We start from the raw sequence: 19,420 nt of genomic DNA on the forward strand, positions 1-19,420 counted from the left end.
TTTTGTTTTTTATAATTTATTTGATTTTGAGCAACTTCCTGTAAGATTCCATTTTCCCAGAAGTATAACTAGAGTACTTCTTATTAGAAAGACAAACGGTTTCCTTTGTTAGAGAAGTTGAAAATACTATATCATATGGCTTTTTAGACATTTTTAAATGGCAAATCTTTTTTTTTTTTTTACTGGTTTTACTCCACGTTGGCCCATGGTCTTCATGGCACTGCACCGTCTCTCTCTCAGAGCCACTGTGCCTTCCCGCTCACACTGTCTGTGCCCGTCTTCCCTGCAGTAATTTGGACTGAGTTTTAAGGACTTTGACGCATATCAATCATACATTCATCTTTCCTTCCCTCAATAAGGTGAGAGAGCTAGCAAATAGGCGCTCATACATGAAATTTCCTTTTAAATACTGATGGTGTGAACACACACGTTAACCTGAGCTATTCCTGGTGCTCCTGGTTGAATGTGAGTTTCGGTGACTGACATGGTGCTCACATACATCGCACCATTAATGCCAGCGACAGTGAGGGAGAACGCTGCATTCCTTTCTCTCCAGCCACTCCTTCCTGGGAATGAAATCAGGATGACAAAAAGAATCACACAAAAGTGTATTTCTCTGGCTCCTCCCCCATGTCCTTGCCCTGCTTAAATTCCTCCAGAGAAGTTGTAAGTCTTAACAGTGATGGCGAACCTTTTGAGCTCGGCGTGTCAGCATTTTGAAAAACCCTAACTTAACTCTGGTGCCGTGTCACATATAGAAATTTTTTGATATTTGCAACCATAGTAAAACAAAGATTTATATCTTTGATATTTATTTTATATATTTAAATGCCATTTAACAAAGAAAAATCAACCAAAAAAATGAGTTCGCGTGTCACCTCTGACACGTGTGTCATAGGCTCGCCATCACTGTCTTAGAAGATGTTTCATCTGTGCTCTGAGCGCGGTTCTTGCCCTGTGCGCAGCGGCTGGCCCCCTCCTGGAGGGACTTGCTTGCTATTCCTGCTGGTGCTGGTGCTGTGGGTCCTGCGGGCAGCTCCCCCTTCCATGAGGCTGCATGCCCATCGCCAGGAGCGCTGTCTGCTCTGGGGCAAGGATCTCCCTCCTGACTGTGGTTCCAGTGCTGCTGGCTTTCAACTCTCAGTGCCATGGACCCTTTACATTTTATTCCCGGGTTTTCTACTGTTTCCCATAAATCCCCGGGTGGGGGGCTAGCAGGCTGACTACATCACAGAACTTCCACTGTGCTTGCCATGGTTCTTCTTTTCAATGCCAGGACACCCTTCTGTTACCAAAGAAACATGGGGTGTCCCCCCAAAATGTATCCACACTGGAAGAGCTGATAGCTGCAGATTCTACTACATTTTGAAATGAAATATATTTTATTAAACACTGCCTTCCTAAGGTGTATACATTTTGGGGACACCCTCTATATGTCTTAACTCTCTCCCTCCATGATTCTCTCTTCTCCCCATTAACCCCAGGAAATTCTTTCATTCACCTTGTAAATGATCTTAAAGGCCAGTCTCACAAATTTCCTAGTTATTCCTGAATGCTAAGGTGAGCATAACTTAGGTTAATCTGGAAATTTTACTACGGAAGCATCAGCCAAATTATTACATTAGTGCACCCCTCTTTCTTTTCTTTTCTTTTTTTTTTTTTAGTTGCTTGGTTCTTTTTTTTTCATTTTTATTTTATTTTTTAAATAAATCTTTATTGTTCAGATTATTACAGTTGTTCTTCTTTTTTTTTCCCCCATAGCTCCCCTCCACCCAGTTCCCACCCCACCCCATGCCCTTAACTGCCTCCCCCATTGTCCTCATCCATAGGTGTAAGATTTTTGTCCAGTCTCTTCCCGCATCCCCCACACCCCTTTCTCCCTGAGAATTGTCAGTCCACTCCCTTTCTATGTCCCTGATGCTATTACATTCACCAGTTTATTCTGTTCATCAGATTTTTTATTCACTTGATATTTAGATTCACTTGTTGATAGATATGTATTTGTTGTCACTTTGTTGTTCATAATTTTTATCTTTACCTTTTTCTTCTTCTTCCTCTTCTTAAAGAATACCCTTCAGAATTTCATATAATTCTGGTTTGGTGGTGATGAACTCCTTTAGCTTTTTCTTATCCTTGAAGGTCTTTGTCTAACCTTCAATTCTGAAGGATAGCTTTGCTGGGTAAAGTAATCTTGGTTGTAGGTACTTGCTATTCATCACTTTGAATATTTCTTGCCACTCCCTTCTGGCCTGCATAGTTTCTGTTGAGAAATCAGCTGACAGTCGTATGGGTACTCCCTTGTAGGTAACTAACTGTTTTTCTCTTGCTGCTTTTAAGATTCTCTCTTTGTCTGTAGGGGAATTTTTCTGTCATTATTTCTTCAAATAGGTTTTCAATATCTTGCTCTCTCCCTTCTTCTGGCACCCCCATGATTCAGAAGTTGGTACACTTGAAGTTGTCCCAGAGGCTCCTTACACTATCTTCATATGTTTGGATTCACTGAGGAAGGAGGGCTATTCACTGCTGTTGTGAAGCTTTTAGATCTGTTGGGTGTGTGTGTGGGGGGGGGGAATTACAAGCTTAGTGTTTTGATGGGAGGAAGGGAACACATGGAACTCAAGAGTTTAGTGTCTTCCAGTATTTTGTTTTTTATAATTTATTTGATTTTGAGCAACTTCTTGTAAGATTCCATTTTCTAGTCGAGTGTTTTTCGCTTCTTTGTATTTCAAATCTTTGACTTGATTCTTGGAATCCTGTAGTCTGCTGTTGGATCTCTGCATATTATTCTTTATTTCAGTCAGTATATGCTTAAGTTCTGATTTGTCCTTTTTCATATCCTTGAGAGTCTCACTAAATTTCTCAGAGGTTTCTAGAAGATACTTGAGTAACTTTATAACCGTGGTTTTGAACACTATATCCAGTATTTTGCTTTCATCCATTTCTTTCATTTGTGACATGTTTCTTTGTCTCTGCATTTTGGCGGCTTCCCTGTGTTTGTTTCTATGTACTAGGTAGCTGCTAAGCCTCCATGAGCTGATTGAGTGGCCTTGTGTGGTTGGTGCCCTATAGGGCCCAGTGGCTCAGCCTCCCCAGTCACCTGAGGTGGATGCTCTTGTTGCACCCCTTTGTGGGCTGTGTGCACAGTCTTGTTGTAGTTAACCCTTGATTTCTGTTGGTATCACTGGAAGGAATTGATCTCCAGGCCAATTGTCTGTGATGACCAGCTGTGTCTACACTGGAAGATCTGTTGCACAGGAGACACCCTTATGGGCAGGACTTGCTTCAGTGGGGCTTTGGTGCTCACTGAGTCTCCCCCTTGAGTGTGTCTCTTAAGGATGTGAAGAGTTGTAATCTGGTATGGTCTCACACTGACCACTGGGTACACGGGCTCTTGGATCTTCAAGGAGGTGCAGAGTCAGCCACTGTCTGGGGCCACTCAGCAGGAGCTACAGAGACATCTTCAGATTCCTCCTCTTTATATGAGGTTTGGAAGTGCCCAGATGAGGCCCAGCTGTGAAGCAAGGCTGGCAGGGTCTTGGGCCTTCTTTTGGAAGGTCTGGGGCTCTCTGACTCAGCTGCAGTTTGACAGGTTTTAGGCGCAAGGACAGACCATTCATATGCAAAAGCCGATTCACACAGTTTGGGTGGGGTTGTAAATTAGGTGGGGCGGGGTCCCTGCGAATCATCAAGGCAGAGCAAACAGCAATGGCTGCCAGTCAGCCCTGAACTGGAGAAGTCCTTGGTTCTCCGTGTCCTGCACCCCTGTGCAGGAACAATGATGGCTGCAAGCCCCTCTGAGAGAAAGCCACCTTCGTGTTCCTGTTCCAATGCCAGACAGTCCAGTTTCTCCCCGTATGTGCCTGGGTTCCCCAGATTCTCGCCCAGAACTAGAGTTCAGAACAAGCAGGAGTTTGTATCTCCCTCCAAGTTAAAAGAGCAGCACATCCAGGTGTCACCACTTTCCGCGCCGCCGAACTTCCTACCAGTCTCAGTGCACCTTCTTCACCTCTCTAGTTGTGAAACTTCCACTCAGCCAGCCTTCCCACGGTTCTGGGTGGTAGTTGTTCTGCTATTTAGTTGTGGTATTGATGTGGTTGTGAGAGGCAGCAAGTAAAGGCACTTACCTGTGCCACCATCTTGGTTTCCCCCCCACCCCGCTTTCTAATATGCTAGTCTGGGGTTTGCCTCTGTGTCTGTGACTTTGTCCATGGTTCTCCCACCTGAACCCTGCCTGCATGGCCATGGGCTGAGTGCTCAGGCCTGTAGGAAGACGTATGGAGATTTCTGCCTGAGCTGACCTGCGAGTCACCTGGGAGTTTCTAACATGTACTTGGGATGGGCTAGGCAAGGAGATACTTCTGAGCTGGGTAATGCTTTGGTGAGTAAGAAAAAAGGACAGCACCGAAGGAAAGGGGTCTTTTAACAAAGAACAGAGCAGTTATAAGCAAGGTGAGTGCTGGGGGATACTCGCAAGGTTCTAGGGCTGCAGTAACAAGGCACCACGCTCCCTCTGAAGACTCTGGGAAGGATCTGTTCCAGGTCTCCCTTAAGGCTTCTGGTAGTTTCTTGGCTAGACTTGCCTTCTCATCGCATCCACCTTGAGTGCATGTCTTTTGTAAGTACACCAGTTACTTTGGGTTAGGGGCCCATCCTACTTCATTATGACCTTATCTTGACTAATTACATCTGTAATGACTCTATTTCCAGAAAGGTCACCTCTGAGGGACTGAAGGTTAGGACTTCAACATGCCATTTTTGGGGGCCATGATTCAACCCCTAATCGTCTCCTTCCTGCTGTGGGCCTGGATGTGGAGCAAGTTTAAACTGGAGGTAAGACCAAGATGCAGCTCCTGCCATTGCTGGGATGAAAGCACTATTTTCTCTTTTTGTTTCTGTAGACGTGGACTAAGATGTGCTTTTCAGACATCCCGAATTTCTGACATTTTCCCCCCAGACAAATATGGCTCCTGAACAGAAGATAGATCTTTCAGATATATTTGTTGTGGGACTAAGAGAGTGTCTAAAGGTAGCCACCCAGCAATGGAGCTAAAAATAAGAGAAGAACCACACACAAAAGATAAAAAGATAAGAGTTTGACTTCTTACTAGCATTTATGAACCAAGTTATGGTAGGACAGGCACTTTTATTTCAGAGCTGCAAAGTATGAGAAGGATTTTGTGCTTGGATCAGCACCTGTTTGGGCCATAATTTCAGTTTAGAATACAGGGTGTTATGGAGCTATGTGTTCTACTTCTTGAGAGGAACATATCTCCCAGGCACAATTATTTATTTTAAGTCACTTCTAGGAGCAGACTTGAAGTAGAGCAAGCCCTTCTGGGGTTGACTGTGCAGGCAAGGACTCAGGAGGCATGTACAGACTTAATTTTTCAACTTGCTAGAGTCAACAAGGGGAAAAGCCCATTTCTAAAGGTGGTTTTGAGAATACTTTTTAGAAATTCCACTCTATGTCTACTAATAAACAAATCTATGTATTCATAGTTGGGACTTATAACTTCGTGCTGTGCCCTGTGGCTTGGGGACAGAATTTGGTGTGGGAGAGGGGCTGTGCAGGGATTTCCCTTTCTGTAATGTGGCTGCAGCACTCAGCGACATGTGCCCCTCTCCCCCTATTTCCTGGGCTTCATATGTTAAACAATTGTCATCGTGGGATATAGTGACTAAATTTCTACTTAATAGGAGGTTTGCATGTGGAAGTTTCCTTGACATTACCTTGGTTCATCAAATTAAATTCCTTTCCTGTTAATTAGATCACCAGTGAATAGAGGTTGTAACTTTACTTGTGGTCTCTCTAGTAGATTTATAATGAAAGACAATGGGTTCTTGTCTAATGAGAAATGTATGACATGCTATTATCTCCTGCTTTTCTTTATTATACAATTAAGAGTGTCATTTGAGAATTGTATATCAGATATTTCTACTACTTATTTATAGCATCATGGAAAATCTGAATGCTTATTTATGTGGGGTTTACTAATGTTAAATTCCTCTTTAACCTAAGGCAGGAAGGTAGCACCATGAAATGCTTACTATAGAAAACTTTATTAAGAGATGTGAAATATATATATAGGAAGGAGGTGAGGAGATAGATAAGCAGACATTGTTGTTTCTCCATTCCCTCCATCCTGACCTCCAATTTATCAGTATGTCTTGTGTTTTCTACCTCCAAAAATGTGTCTGAAATCCACTGCCTTCTCTCTAACTACTACCCCCAGGCTCAGCCACCATCAGCTCTCACCAGGGCAGCTCTCACCAGGGCGACTGTGTTAGTCCAGCCTATGGCTCCTATAGTTTCACTCTGCATCCTTCTAGCCTCATCTCACCTGGAAACCAGGGGAATCTTTAAAAGCATGAATCTGTTAAGATCCTGCATTATAAGCTTATCTTCTCCCACACCCTCCCATCTCCAACTCAACACACGCTAGAAAAACTGCTCTCCTTCTGGGGTCTTCAAATAGCTGAGGACCTCTGTGTCTTAGGGCCTTCCCACACACTGCTCCTCCTGCCTGGAGCCCTAGACTCCCACCACCACTCCCTGCCAGCACACACGAGTGGTCATTATTTACTTACCTCTTTCTGTCTCTTTCCTCTGCTAGGAAAGCATCATGTCCATTTTCTTTTATCAGCACGTACTCTGCTCTTAGCACACACCTGACAAGTAACAAGCCCTAAATATTAGTTGAATGGATAAATAAATGAGAAATGTAGAAAAAAATAGAAAGAAAAATGAGAATAAATGGGTCTTCCCCCTACCTCATAATTTTAAAGTTGGGAAAAGCTTTTGAATTTAAAAATAATCATACAGAATGCTAATGGTGAATGGTTATTATATAAAACTACCTACATGAATCATCACCACTAATTTGTCTGGAAATTTCATGTTAAACATTGTGTGTTTTGAATATAACTTTTTGTAGGTGGATTTATGCCACAGTGAAAATTCTTGCCTTTTTATTGAGAAAAAGAAAGAGAACTTGGGAAGTTATTATTCTAGGTGAATGTCCAGTGATTCTGAAGCATTTACTCTATCAACACATGGACCTAGGTCTCTGTGAGTTGGTAACATGGTTGAGAAACAATTGTCCTCTTCTATTGTACAGCATTATTACCAGGCATTACCAATAATCTCTAGGAGTATTAGAGGATACTAAATTTCTTAGATCAAAGTTAATTTCAATATACTTGAAGTTTTAAAAAAAATCCTATATAATAAAACCCTAATATGCAAATGGACCGAACGGCAGAATGACTGGTCGCTATGATGCCCACTGACTACCAGGGGGGCAAATGCTCAATGCAGGAACTGCCCTCTGATGGTCAGTGCACTCCCACAGGGGGAGTGCCGCTCAGCCAGAAGCTGGGCTCATGGGCTGCTGGGCTGGTGAGTATAGCAGCGGTGGCAGGATCCTCTGGATTGTGAGAGGGCACAGGCCAGGCTGAGGGACCCCTCCCTCCTCAGTGCATGAAATTTCATGCACCAGGCCTCTAATATAAGATATAAATAGAGAAAGATGTAAGCGACTCCTGCCACCAGAGTACACATCATCATAGATAGGCAGCACATCTTTGATTTGCAGTGTTGGCCATTTTATGCCATGTTTGTTTATATGTTATTTCATGTCAACATAAAATTAAATATGAAAAATAAATAACCACTTTTAGAGCAAAGAATATACATTCAAGTATACTTAAAATATCTTTGAGTTCATGTGTGACAAAGTAGAGTGAGTATTTGCAAAGTCAAGCCAAGTGTGAGAGTTTCTGATGATCATGGGGTTTTAAGGGTGAAGGGCAGGCACATATGGTGAGGCATGAAGCAACTTTCCAGAGGTAAGTGATGTGGATTTCTCCAATAGTTAAAATAGTCATGTTAAGATCAGATCTTCATTGACCCTAGTCTCTAAGGAGATCTGATTCTGGCATGGGATATGGCAGCTGGTGTTCTAGAGTCTTGGAAGGAGTGTCAATCAGTGTACATGTTTGGGAGGGAGCCACACAATTTATTAGGATTCCTGCCTGTAGTGTTGTAAGTATAAATGGAGAATTCAGTGACTAGAGAGAGGATTAGGGTCAAAGTCAAGTTCATTGGAGTTTGGAGTAAGGTTCCCTAAGAATTTAGGCAGAAACCCTTGTCAGATGGACTTGAAGAAAGAGCTAATGTTACCTGATGGTCAATAGGCAATGGGATGTCAGATGACATGGGCTGACCCCAGCCTCCTGGATCCTGTATTTATTAGCAATGGGAGATGTTTCAGATATACCAGCTGGTAGATCAAAGTCTTCTGACCTCTGACCCACTTTGGTCAAGATCAGTTGGATGACTAAATGGGTTAAACTAGCACATGGGCCAGAGAAGGCAAGAATAAATATTGATATAACAGATTTTTTTGTTCTGATCAAGAAATCAAATATCAAAGTCAAAACATCTGACACCAAAGAAAGTACATATGTTAAAACAAGTGAACACAAAGTTGATGTGCTTCTTTGAGCTCTAGTCTTGTCTCTGCAGGATTTGTCCTCACAAGGGCAGATGGGGCATCATGTTCTGAAATGTTCAAGGTCTACGCAAAACAAAGAGAATGACCCAAGTCTCTGTACTTAATGCTTTCACTGTAACAGAGCTCAACAAATATGGGCTTTCTGTGAAACATTTTCTTCCAAACAGGAAAACCCAGCTTGATACTAACCTCAATCAGTTGCCTTGGCTTTGAATAAAATTGTGGGTATGCAACCTAGATACTCTCTGTAATCATCCTAACCTTTGAAACTCAAACTTGTTTCCAATCCACAAGTCCTAAGACACCTAGTGTCCTTGACAATTTTCTGAGTTTCTTTTCTGTTTCTTTTTTCTTTTGTGGGAGAGGGAAGAAGTTGTTTTATATGATCGCTACTGGCTCTGAGCTGTATTTCATTGAAGCAGTTTAGTCTCTGAATGATCTTATCATATTTTACATTGTCTTTTTTTACGGCCCTTATGCATATATTGTTCTTGTTTGCCTCTCCAAAATACAGCAAATACAGACTGTAAAATGCAGCACAATTTTAATAATGTTTTATGGCAGCAGGATTGATTAATTGCTTTACATCGCTGTGCTAGACAGTTCAAGATACACTATTAATTCTCATTTTAGAAGTCCACATGCATTTTGTTACTGAGAATTTCTCCCTGGCCAGTTTCTCCAGCTCCCAGCCTTTCACCACGTTCCTCAGTCCCTATCTCCCTTTTCCCTGGTTTTCTTCACTCCTCTCTTTCACCTCCAAATTTCTGTTAACTTTTTACTCAGAGTATATTAGCTTTTCTGTGTTTTACAGGTTCATCCTAGACTAGTACTTTCCAAGTTGTGATTGTGACCTATTGTGGGTTGAGAACTCCATTGCATGAGTTGAAGTGAGCATTTTAAGAAAATGAAATAGAATCAAATGGAAAATATCCAAGTACATGGTAAAGTGGAATTTTGCTGTCGATTCCATCATGATAGGAAACATGTTTAACTTCACTGCTGGACCTTCTTCCCACACACAAGTGTTCTATCAGGTGTTTTCTGCAACAAATGACATTTTTCTACTATGTAGGTTCTCAAAAATCAAATCGACTACTCACGGGATACTGTGTTCCACCATTGCGGCCACTGAAAAGGACATGGCACCAGACCCTTTGAAAGCTGTTCCCAATGGGACATTTCCAAAATCTTTGCATGGCAGATGCAAAGCCTCCTGATGACACCTTTGTGTGAAACAACTTTTATTTACATGTATGTTGAGCTTTGGTAAGGAAAAAATCCAGACTGATTCATCAATATTTATGTTACTTCTCTGTTACTGAGTTATATCTTAAGAGGGAGTGAAGAGTGTGGTCAAGGAAATGAAGGGAAATGACCAACTTTCCAAATTCAAGGATTTCTCATTTAGGAGAAATTGGTGTATTAACCAAGCTGTACTTGCCATGCCAGGGTGCTGAGAAGAAGTGGGTGTGTGGTTGCATTGGGGTGGCAATGTGGGTGATGGGCAATTAGGGTAAAGAACTCCAGTTTGATAGGCACAAAAGCTAAGAGATAGATTTTTTTTTTGCAATTTTTTCCTTTTTTGATCATAGACCAAGAACTTCCATTTAAAATGACATTTTGGGAATGACAGTTCTGTCTGTAATTAGTTTTACTAGTTCATTATCCCTAGAATTAAAAAAAAAATTATTTCCCAATAAAACTGTAACTTTCCTTCAGCAAATTCACACTCAAAAAATGTCAGAAAAACTCATAAAAGACACACAGGTGTCATGATAGAAAAGTCTTCACTTTTGACAATAAATTAAAAAAAAAGTCTGCTGTCCCTTGCTGAGGGAGATTGCCTGCTTCTCTGGCCCAGACGCTGCAGGACAAGGAAGTGGACACTCAGACTCATGATGCTTTCAAATGTTTATATGTCCCAATTTAGTGTCTGATACTAGAGAGATCCAGTTCTCTGTCCCTCTCTCCAGCCTGGGGGAGGGAGTACTTTGTTGTAGCAGTAGTAAGTCATTACAGGTGGCACTCTCTTGGAAGATTATTTCTAAACTATAAGGTACTTGGAACTACTGTAAAGCATACTGATATACTGATAACAGTACCACATGCATATTAAAATCCATGATGCTGCCCTACCAGTTTTGCTCAGCGGACAGCATCGGCCTGCGAACTGAAAGGTCCCAGGTTCGATTCCGGTCAAGGGCACATGCCCGGGTTGTAGGCTTGATCCCCAGTGGGAGACTTGCAGGAGGCAGCCGATCCATGATTCTCTCTCATAATGGATGTTTCTAGCTCTCTCTCCCTCTTCCTTCCTCTCTGAAATCAATAAAAATATATTTAATAAATAAATAAATAATTCAAATAAAATCCATGATGCTAATGCAAGCTAAGAAAAGAAGAACTCTGAACAAGATGGATCATAAAGCTTTTGAACCTGTCCCATTCATTATAGGTCTGTAGTTACTTTCAGTTCACTGACCAAAAATCTTTATGAAAGTTTGATTACAGACAGTTACTGCCTGTAACCAACTCCATTAATAATAATGCCATTTTAATACATAGCAATTGAGGTCTCTCTATGTTAAACCGATGATATGGAATTTCCAGTGTCAGCGTCAGCGACAAAACTATTTTTCAATTCCTGGCATGTAAGGCGGCATTTATTCCTTTTTATTTTTCATGAAAGAGTACATACATCATTTTTTTTCCCTTTGGGGAAATGACTATTGTTACTGGAGCACACTTTGTCATTTTATGAGGCTGAAGGAGTAAGTTGGGCATTATCTTCACTCCACTGAATTTTAATCAGTCATTGAGAAGTATTGGTTTCCACTTCTGATTAAAAGGCAGAAGTGCATGCTTATCAAATGGAATTCTCATAAGCTGTTGGGGGTTGGTACCACCACTTTGGAAACAGCTTGCTAGTTACTTTCTTTTCTTCCTTTCTTCCTTCTTTTCTTTCTTTCCTTCCTTCTTTCTTTCTTTCTTTCTTTCTTTCTTTCTTTCTTTCTTTCTTTCTTTCTTTCTTTCTTTCTTCTTCCTTCCTTCCTTCCTTCCTTCCTTCCTTCCTTCCTTCCTTCCTTCCTTTCTTCTTCTTTCTTTCTTCTTCCTTCCTTCCTTCCTTCCTTCCTTCCTTCCTTCCTTCCTTCCTTCCTTCTTTCTTTCTTTCTTTCTTTCTTTCTTTCTTTCTTTCTTTCTTTCTTTCTTTCTTTCTTTCTTTCTTTCTTTCTTTCTTTCTTTCTAATATGGAACACTTCACGAATTAGTGTGCCATCCTTGCACAGGGGCCATGCTAACCTTCTCTGTATCGTTCCAATTTTAGTACATGTGCTGCCGAAGCAAGTACAGTTTGCTAGTTTTTTATGAAGTTAAATAAACATCTACCCGATTACCTATCAATTCTATTCCTAGGTATTCCAAGAGAAATCAAGTTATATATGCAGAAAAATATTTTAATAAGAACATTCTTTTCTGCTTTATTTTTTTTTAAGTTAGGGGGACTGAACAAGCTACAGGTTGTGTGAGGGTGCTTAAACCTATCCTTTCTGTCTCATGTCAGGCTTGTGTGAGAACCAGGATATAGAATGTTAGATCCTCAAACAGGGGTCAAGTGGGGAACTGGGGAAGAGATGAGCTCCAGAGTTTGGGTGCCAGGCCTGGTAATATTCTTAGCACTGGGGTACCCCAAAGGGCATATAGGGATTTGTCCCACAGTCTAGTGGTGCAGCTGGGGATGTACTGGCCATGCCACACAAGGAGGTGTTTATATTCTATTATTTAGTCAGTTTTTCCTTATCTTGCTGTGTGAGCCTTTGCCCTTGCCCATATATTTATTGCATTGCTTATTGCCAGAGGTGTGGTGGTAGCCCAGACTTCTAAGAGAATTTGCAGCTATGTTCTAATCCTGGTAGTGAGTATAAAATTTTTATTAAAATATGTGGATAGTTTGAAATTCTTTTACAAACAGAAGGATAAGAGATTTTGGCTTTCTAAGCCTTGGCCAATACTCATGTAATTGCCTTCCTGCATGAGAGAGAGAAAAAAGGTTAGGTACATCCTATGGTAGGAGAAATGATATGAACAAAGGTGAAATCTGGGTGAATCTGCTTTATTCTTAATAGCCCTAAACCAAACCAGAAACAGCCTAAATGCCCACTACCAGATGAAAAATGCTAAGCCAGAATAGGTAGAGAATTAGATTTAAACAGGATTGGAGTTTTGTTGAAGTAAAATGGAGCGAAAGAGGAGCAAAGTCATTGAGGATGTACACAAGGATTGTAATAAGGAACCAAAGACGCTAGGCTGGATAATAGGAAGGATGAGGTCATGACCAGACTGGGATGCAGTGAAAAGGCAGAAGTGTCCATAGCTTATATAAACTGTTGGAATTGAAGCTGGATATTTAGAAGGAACAGACTAGAAAAAAAATGTGAGGTCAGAAAGTGAGATGCTTCAAGTTGAAGTATTGGAAGACTTGGGTTATTGGGAATGACAAAGCTAGGGTATGAATAAATATATGAATAAGGTTGAATAAGTCATAAGATAAAAGGGGTTCTGGTAGTTGGGAGGCCAGGGCATTGAAGAATCACCTACACAGATGTTAAAATCATCAAGCCTTATGAAGGCATTGAAGACAGTAGCAATGAACCAGGAGCTGAATCTTTAAAGAACAAGTGGTGTAACCAAGAGTCGACAGATGACTGTAACAAGGTGAGCAGATATGCTTCCTGGTGTCTTTGCTGCTTCTTGAGGCCTTTGTTCTTCCCAATCCCTCTGCCTGGAATACTAGCCTCTTCTGATATTAGAATTGCTTTTTCCTTTACCTCATTCAGGTCTTTGCTGATATTTCATTTTTATCAAGAAGATCATTTCTGACCATTCTATAAAAACAACCTCCCCATTCATCTTAAAATGTTATTTTCCCTATTTTCTGCTTTATTTCTCTCAATAGGAACTAACATCTAGCATACTATATATTTCAATTACTGTATTTTGGTATGTTTTCCCTTTGCTAGACTTCAGACAGAAGTACTCTCTTACTCTAGTTTTACTGCTAAATCTCTAATAACCAGGACAGTGTCTGATACATGGTGCATGCGTAAGAAATACTTGTTGATGCTGCGATGACATGACCTTCAAAGTTTGAGGGCTTTAGTGAAGATAGATGGACAAAAGTCTGGAAGCAGCAATGATGAGCAAGGAGGACACCCACCCACCTCCAAGCTGAGATCCTATAGATGTGGAAGAAATAGGAGTTTCCACCAAAGAGGCCTTCAGGGAGCACTGTGCATTAGTTCACATTGGGCCAAGTTTCAGACCAAAGGTTGAAAGGGATGTTCCAAGAGGAGCTGAGGATTTATCTGGCTTTGCTGTGAATTACAGAAGGTCTGGAGCAAGGTTTTGGGAGAAGGGTGGCAGCTGGGTTGATATAATTGTGTGGAAAGAAGTGAGCATCTGTGCCAGTTAGGCTAACCAGATAGAGTTCTTCCTGATGATCTTTTAGAAAATGGGGGTAGCAAGGCTCTGAGGATTTTGGTTTAGGTGAGACATCAGTGTTACTAAGATCACACAGGCTTCTGAAACTCTCCGCAAGTGTGAATAATCTTATAAGAAAGAAATGGAGAACATGTATGCCCAACAGCTAACACATGTGATAGATGTCGAATAAATATTTGTTGGCCGAATGAATGGATGAAACAGTGCTGAAAGTAAATAGGAGAAAAAACAAAGTGCTTCTTTGACTCTTAAGGAGGCAGTCATGTGAAAGAGCACTACGTAAATCCAAAGAAGAAAAGCCAAAGAAATGTAGACACAGCCTGTGCCCTTGAATAACCTGAAGTTCAGATTTTAATGCAAATTGTGCTCACTGTCACAGAACTCTGCATATTTTAGGCAAGTACAAGAAAAGCATTATATAAATGCCCTTCCAGCTTTAACATGACAGACAAATGTATTTAACTTATTGAGCCAGAGATATAGTCTACTTCATATACAAAAGCACAGGAGACAATTAATTGGCATGTGGATGATAATCAAAGATGACCTCAATATTATTCTTGTCTACACCAATAAATTGTACGAAATCCTGAGAGCTTTACCTCCTCCCCATGGCTCAGTTTGTTCTTTCTTAAAAACGGGGCTGAGAATTTCTGAGCTATTAGATGACAAGTATAAAAGATTGTCAAAGACAATTTTGGTTGGTCTATAGAATGAGTCGGAGTTTGCTTCAGAGAGAGAGGGCATGAGCGAAGGTAGTAGTTGGGTTCCTGATATTTCTGGGGAGTTAGTGTGGACTGTGAGGCCTGTGTAGAGAAGCAAGACATGTTTGGATGCCCATCGAACAGTAAAGACCCATCTTCCAGCCTTTAATGACTTGTGTTGGGATTAATCAAGTTACTTGTCCATATTATGGTGATGGTAGCATGAAGAAATCATTTGCAACTGTGTTTCCAACTTGCTAACTTGTTTAAAAAATCAGTTTTAAGGGCTCAGAGTGGAAGAAGCAAAAGCTCTTGAAAAATTCAAACCTGGGGAATAATTTGCCTACTGTTTCAGTTATATTAGCCACTTTGGTGGCATATATAAATAAGTAGGTCACTCACCTCTCCTTGAAACTCATTATTACTTCAAACTTTATTGTTGTTTTTTTTTTTTTTTTTTTTTTTTGGTGTGTGTGTGTGTGTGTGTGTGCATATATTGCCATTACCAGTCTAGAGGAAATTTTTACAATGGCAGGTATTGTTAAGAACCTTCAAAGTGTCAGCCAATGCCCCTATGATAGTAGTCCTCAAAGTGTGTTCTAGGGACTTCCTGGGGGTGGGGGGAGTGCCAGACCCTCTCAGAAGAACCATGAGGCCAAAACTATTTTCATAATTAGACTAAGATATTGACTTTTTTTGCACTTTCTTTCAAGAGTGAATAGCAGTAGAGTTGTCTAGAGTCTACATGTCACATTAAAAATGTTATTTACATTGACATGTAATGATTCATTATTATAATTTTAAAAGTAAGTGAATAAATATTTCAAAATTCTCCATTTTAATTTTCAATCCTATCTAATAATAGAGAAACATGGCAATTAACTGTAACTTCGCTACCCTTCCCATTGGCTAATCAGCTAGATATGCAAATTAACTGCCAACCAAGATGGCGGCCGGCAGCCACACAGCTGAAGCAAACAGGAGGCTTGCTTGCTCCAGTGACAGAGGAAGCCAAGGTTCCCCGCCTGCCACAGCCCAGCTCTGAGCTCCAGATGCAACAATGTTGCAATTATAGAAGCTAAACAACCCCAGAAACCTGCTTTCAGCCAGCCACAGCTTCAGAGCTGGAGCCGGCTCTCAGCTCCAGTGACAGCTATAGAAGGTAAATAAATCCCAGAATAAAAAAAAAAGAAAAAAAAAGAGGCTGGGAGCTTCAGTCACCTGCCAGCCTGAAAATGGCCCTCAGCCCCTCACCCAGACTGGCCAGGCACCCCAGTGGGGACCCCCACCCTGAAGGGAGTGTGACCAGCTGCAAACAGCCATCAGCCCGTCATCCAGGCTGGCCAGGCACCCAAACGGGACCCCCACCCTGATCTGATCACCCTTCAAGGCAAACCAGCCGGCCCCCACCTGTGCTCCAGGCCTCTATCCTATATAGTAAAAGGGTAATATGCAAACTGACCCTAACAGCAGAAAGACTGGGAATGACTGGTCACTATGACACACACTGACCACCAGGGGGCAGACGCTCAATGCAGGAGCTGCCCTCTGGTGGTCAGTCGCTCTCACATGGGGGAGCTCTGCTCAACCACAAGCCAGGCTGATGGCTGACAGTACAGCGGTGGTGGTGGGAGCCTCTCCTGCCTCCTCAGCAGCACTAAGGATGTCCGACTGCAGCTTAGGCCTGCTCCCTGCTGGCAAGTAGGCATCCCCAAAGGCTGCCAGGCTGGCAGAGGGCTGTCTGATTGCCAGCTTAGGCCCAATCCACTGGGGAGCAGGCCTAAGCCAGCAAGTGGTCACCCCTGAGGGGTCCCAGACTGCGAGAAGGCACAGGCCTGGCTGAGGGGCCCCTTACACCCAAGTGCACAAATTTTTGTTCACTGGGCCTCTAGTATTATAAATAATAAGTAACCCTCAAAAACAAAAGTACTTGGGATGTTCTCAATAATGTTTATTTATTTATTTATCTCATGCAAGTACTTATCTGTTTTTTTAATTATTTATTTTTATTGAGGTAACATTGATGAATAGCAACATCATTTACAACAGCCAAGATGTGGAAACAGCCCCAAAATGATGTATATATATATATATATATATATACATACACACACATATATGAAATCTTGTCCTTTGTAACTACATGGATCAATCTTGAGATTATTATGCTAAAGTAAAATGATTTTTAAAAGTGTAAAGTATTTCTGAGATTAAAACAAAACAATACATTGGGAACTGCTGTTCTATGTTAATGTGGAACCATTCACAACTATGGGACTCAGCTGTTCTCTACCTGAAAAATCATCCCTCAAAGCTCTTAGGTCCTCCAGGGGTTAAATGAGAAAATATGAAGCTGAAAGCCAGGCCTAGGACCAGAAGGCACACAGCACTGCTCCTTCTGGCTCACCTCGGCGTCTGGCTATTGGTGTACCTGATCCCACCAGGGCCCTGTGGCTGCTCCCTACCTATACATAGATCTGAACTTCGCTTCTGCAGCAGAAATCAAAACATAGCTTGCCTGAGTCCTTCTGATTTTTTTTCTTACTGTACTTCCTTTAAGCTTTGGGAAAATAAAATATCTCAGGGAATAATTGAAGCGTATTCAGTCCATTAAGGTTTATCTTCTTTTAATTTCCAGTTCCCTCAGGACTCTGGTTATAGTAATTGTCTTTTGAAAGATCTCCCGGTGTTTATGTTTTGCTATCTTTTTCTGGCAAACTGTTGTATACACAATCTCATGATTTTTTTATGATTTAAAAAAAAGTAAGAGTGGGGGTGATTTTATGACATCTGTTTTAAATTTATTTTTCTTTATTTTGTATTATGTTTGGAGGTTTCTTATCTTTTAAAGAAATCGTAACTGTTTGGCATTAAGTAGGCTGGTTAACTCTTTATATATAAAAGTTTTTTTTATATACAAACTGTTCTCTATAGGCTGTAAATTTCAGTTTCTATGGTTTCTCCTTATATACTTTTCTTTGCCCATGTGTTGATAGCCTTGTCTTTTTATAACTCCCAGAAAGTGAGGTAAAAAACTAAAAGAGATATCAGCAAGGACTGGCTGTCAACTGCTCACACTCCTGTCAGGAATGTGGGTACCCTGCCTCTTCCAGCCCAGTTTTAGATTTTGCACAATTGCATTTCCAATTGGACCTTGACAATTTGAGGGACTCACAACATGATCATCATGTCATTAACATATTTCAGCTGCCAGGGGTCATTGGATCCCTGAACACTTTATATTTTTATAGTCTTTGTTTTTTTGCATGAGGCCAGCTGAAGTTTGTTTTCCCCTATTTTTACTAAATATGAAGTATTCATCCTTCAATAGTTGTGTCTAAGAAGTCACACAATTGCCCTAACGCCCTTGGTCGGCAAACTGCGACTCGTGAGCCACATGCGGCTCTTTGGCCCCTTGAGTGTGGCTCTTCCTAAGCCTTAGGAGTACCCTAATTAAGTTAATAACAATGTACCTACCTATATAGTTTAAGTTTAAAAAGTTTGGCTCTCAAAAGAAATTTCAATCGTTGTACTGTTGATATTTGGCTCTGTTGACTAATGAGTTTGCCGACCGCTGCTCGGAACCGGTTTGGCTCAGTCAGAGCATCATCAGCCTGTGGGTTCCAGTTTCAATTCCAGTCAAGGGCATGTACCTTTGTTGCAGGCACATCCCCAATAGGGAGTGTGCAGGAGGCAGCTGACTGATGTTTCTCTCTCATCTATGTTTCTAACTCTCTATCCCTCTCCCTTCCTCTCTGTAAAAAAAAAAATCAATAAAATATATTTTTTAAAAAAGAAGTCACACAAGCAAGAAAGCATTTCCCCACCTAAAGTACTGATTTCAAAATTCCATTCATATTAAAGTGAGCTTACTGGAGAGAAGAGTTGATTTCAATCTCTCTCCTTATTAGAAAAACTTATATTTTTAATAATCTAGATATCACAAATACTTAAACAGGAAAGTCACAAGATAGTCATTTAGGTGACCTTGTTTTTAAACCTAACCTATAAAGCAAAAGAAAATTGCCAAAAGACATGAAAATCACAGTGACTATTTCACTTCCATATGTAAGAAATACCAGGTATAAGATATGTATGAAATTGACATGTCTTAAAATGAGAGAGCGCTTTACTATTATTTCAGTTTTTTAAAAAACAACAAAACAGCATGGATCTGGCTTTCTGATTCTTTCTTCTAAACTGATGTTCAACCCCTGTTGTTAAGAGAACTGATTACCATGAGGCCACAGGATATGAGAATCCTCTGACCAGCTCAGATCTCCAAGTAAGCAATCTCATGTTGGTAATTTAATCATCTCTATCTGCCACATTATTGCTCATTTACAATGCAGGATATATTATGATACTATTTGATGAAAAATGAATGCTATTCTTTCTTAAGGGAGCAGCGCAATATAGAAACTACTGTAATTGGGTATCAAGTGAGGAGACCAGTGGAACATTTTCGTGCTGGTGTGAAATTGTTCTACACAAATTGGACTAAATAGACAGCTATGACTTTCAAGAACATATAGTTCAGATCATGGTAGAAACAGCAGTTGCAGGTACGAGGAAGGGAACAGGAAATTCTTAATATCCATTCGATCTTAATTTTATGTCTGGGTCAAATTTCCAGTTAAGAAAAAATTTTTCTGAGGTAACGGATCCTCCTTTATTTACTGTTTAACCCACGTGATTCTA

The 19,420-nt window shown here is 40.9% G+C and overlaps 1 non-coding gene across 1 annotated transcript; it reads right to left on the reverse strand.

Moving 5' to 3' along the window:
- Positions 1-11,758: 11,758 nt before the first annotated feature.
- LOC118661285 lies at positions 11,759-11,865 on the reverse strand. Its single transcript, XR_004969256.1, has one exon. It is a non-coding gene; the product is annotated as a U6 spliceosomal RNA (small nuclear RNA).
- Between the last annotated feature and the right edge of the window lie 7,555 nt (positions 11,866-19,420).

Source organism: Myotis myotis, unplaced genomic scaffold (assembly GCF_014108235.1).
Source record: "Myotis myotis isolate mMyoMyo1 unplaced genomic scaffold, mMyoMyo1.p scaffold_m19_p_1, whole genome shotgun sequence".
NCBI classification, from domain to species: Eukaryota; Metazoa; Chordata; class Mammalia; order Chiroptera; family Vespertilionidae; genus Myotis; species Myotis myotis.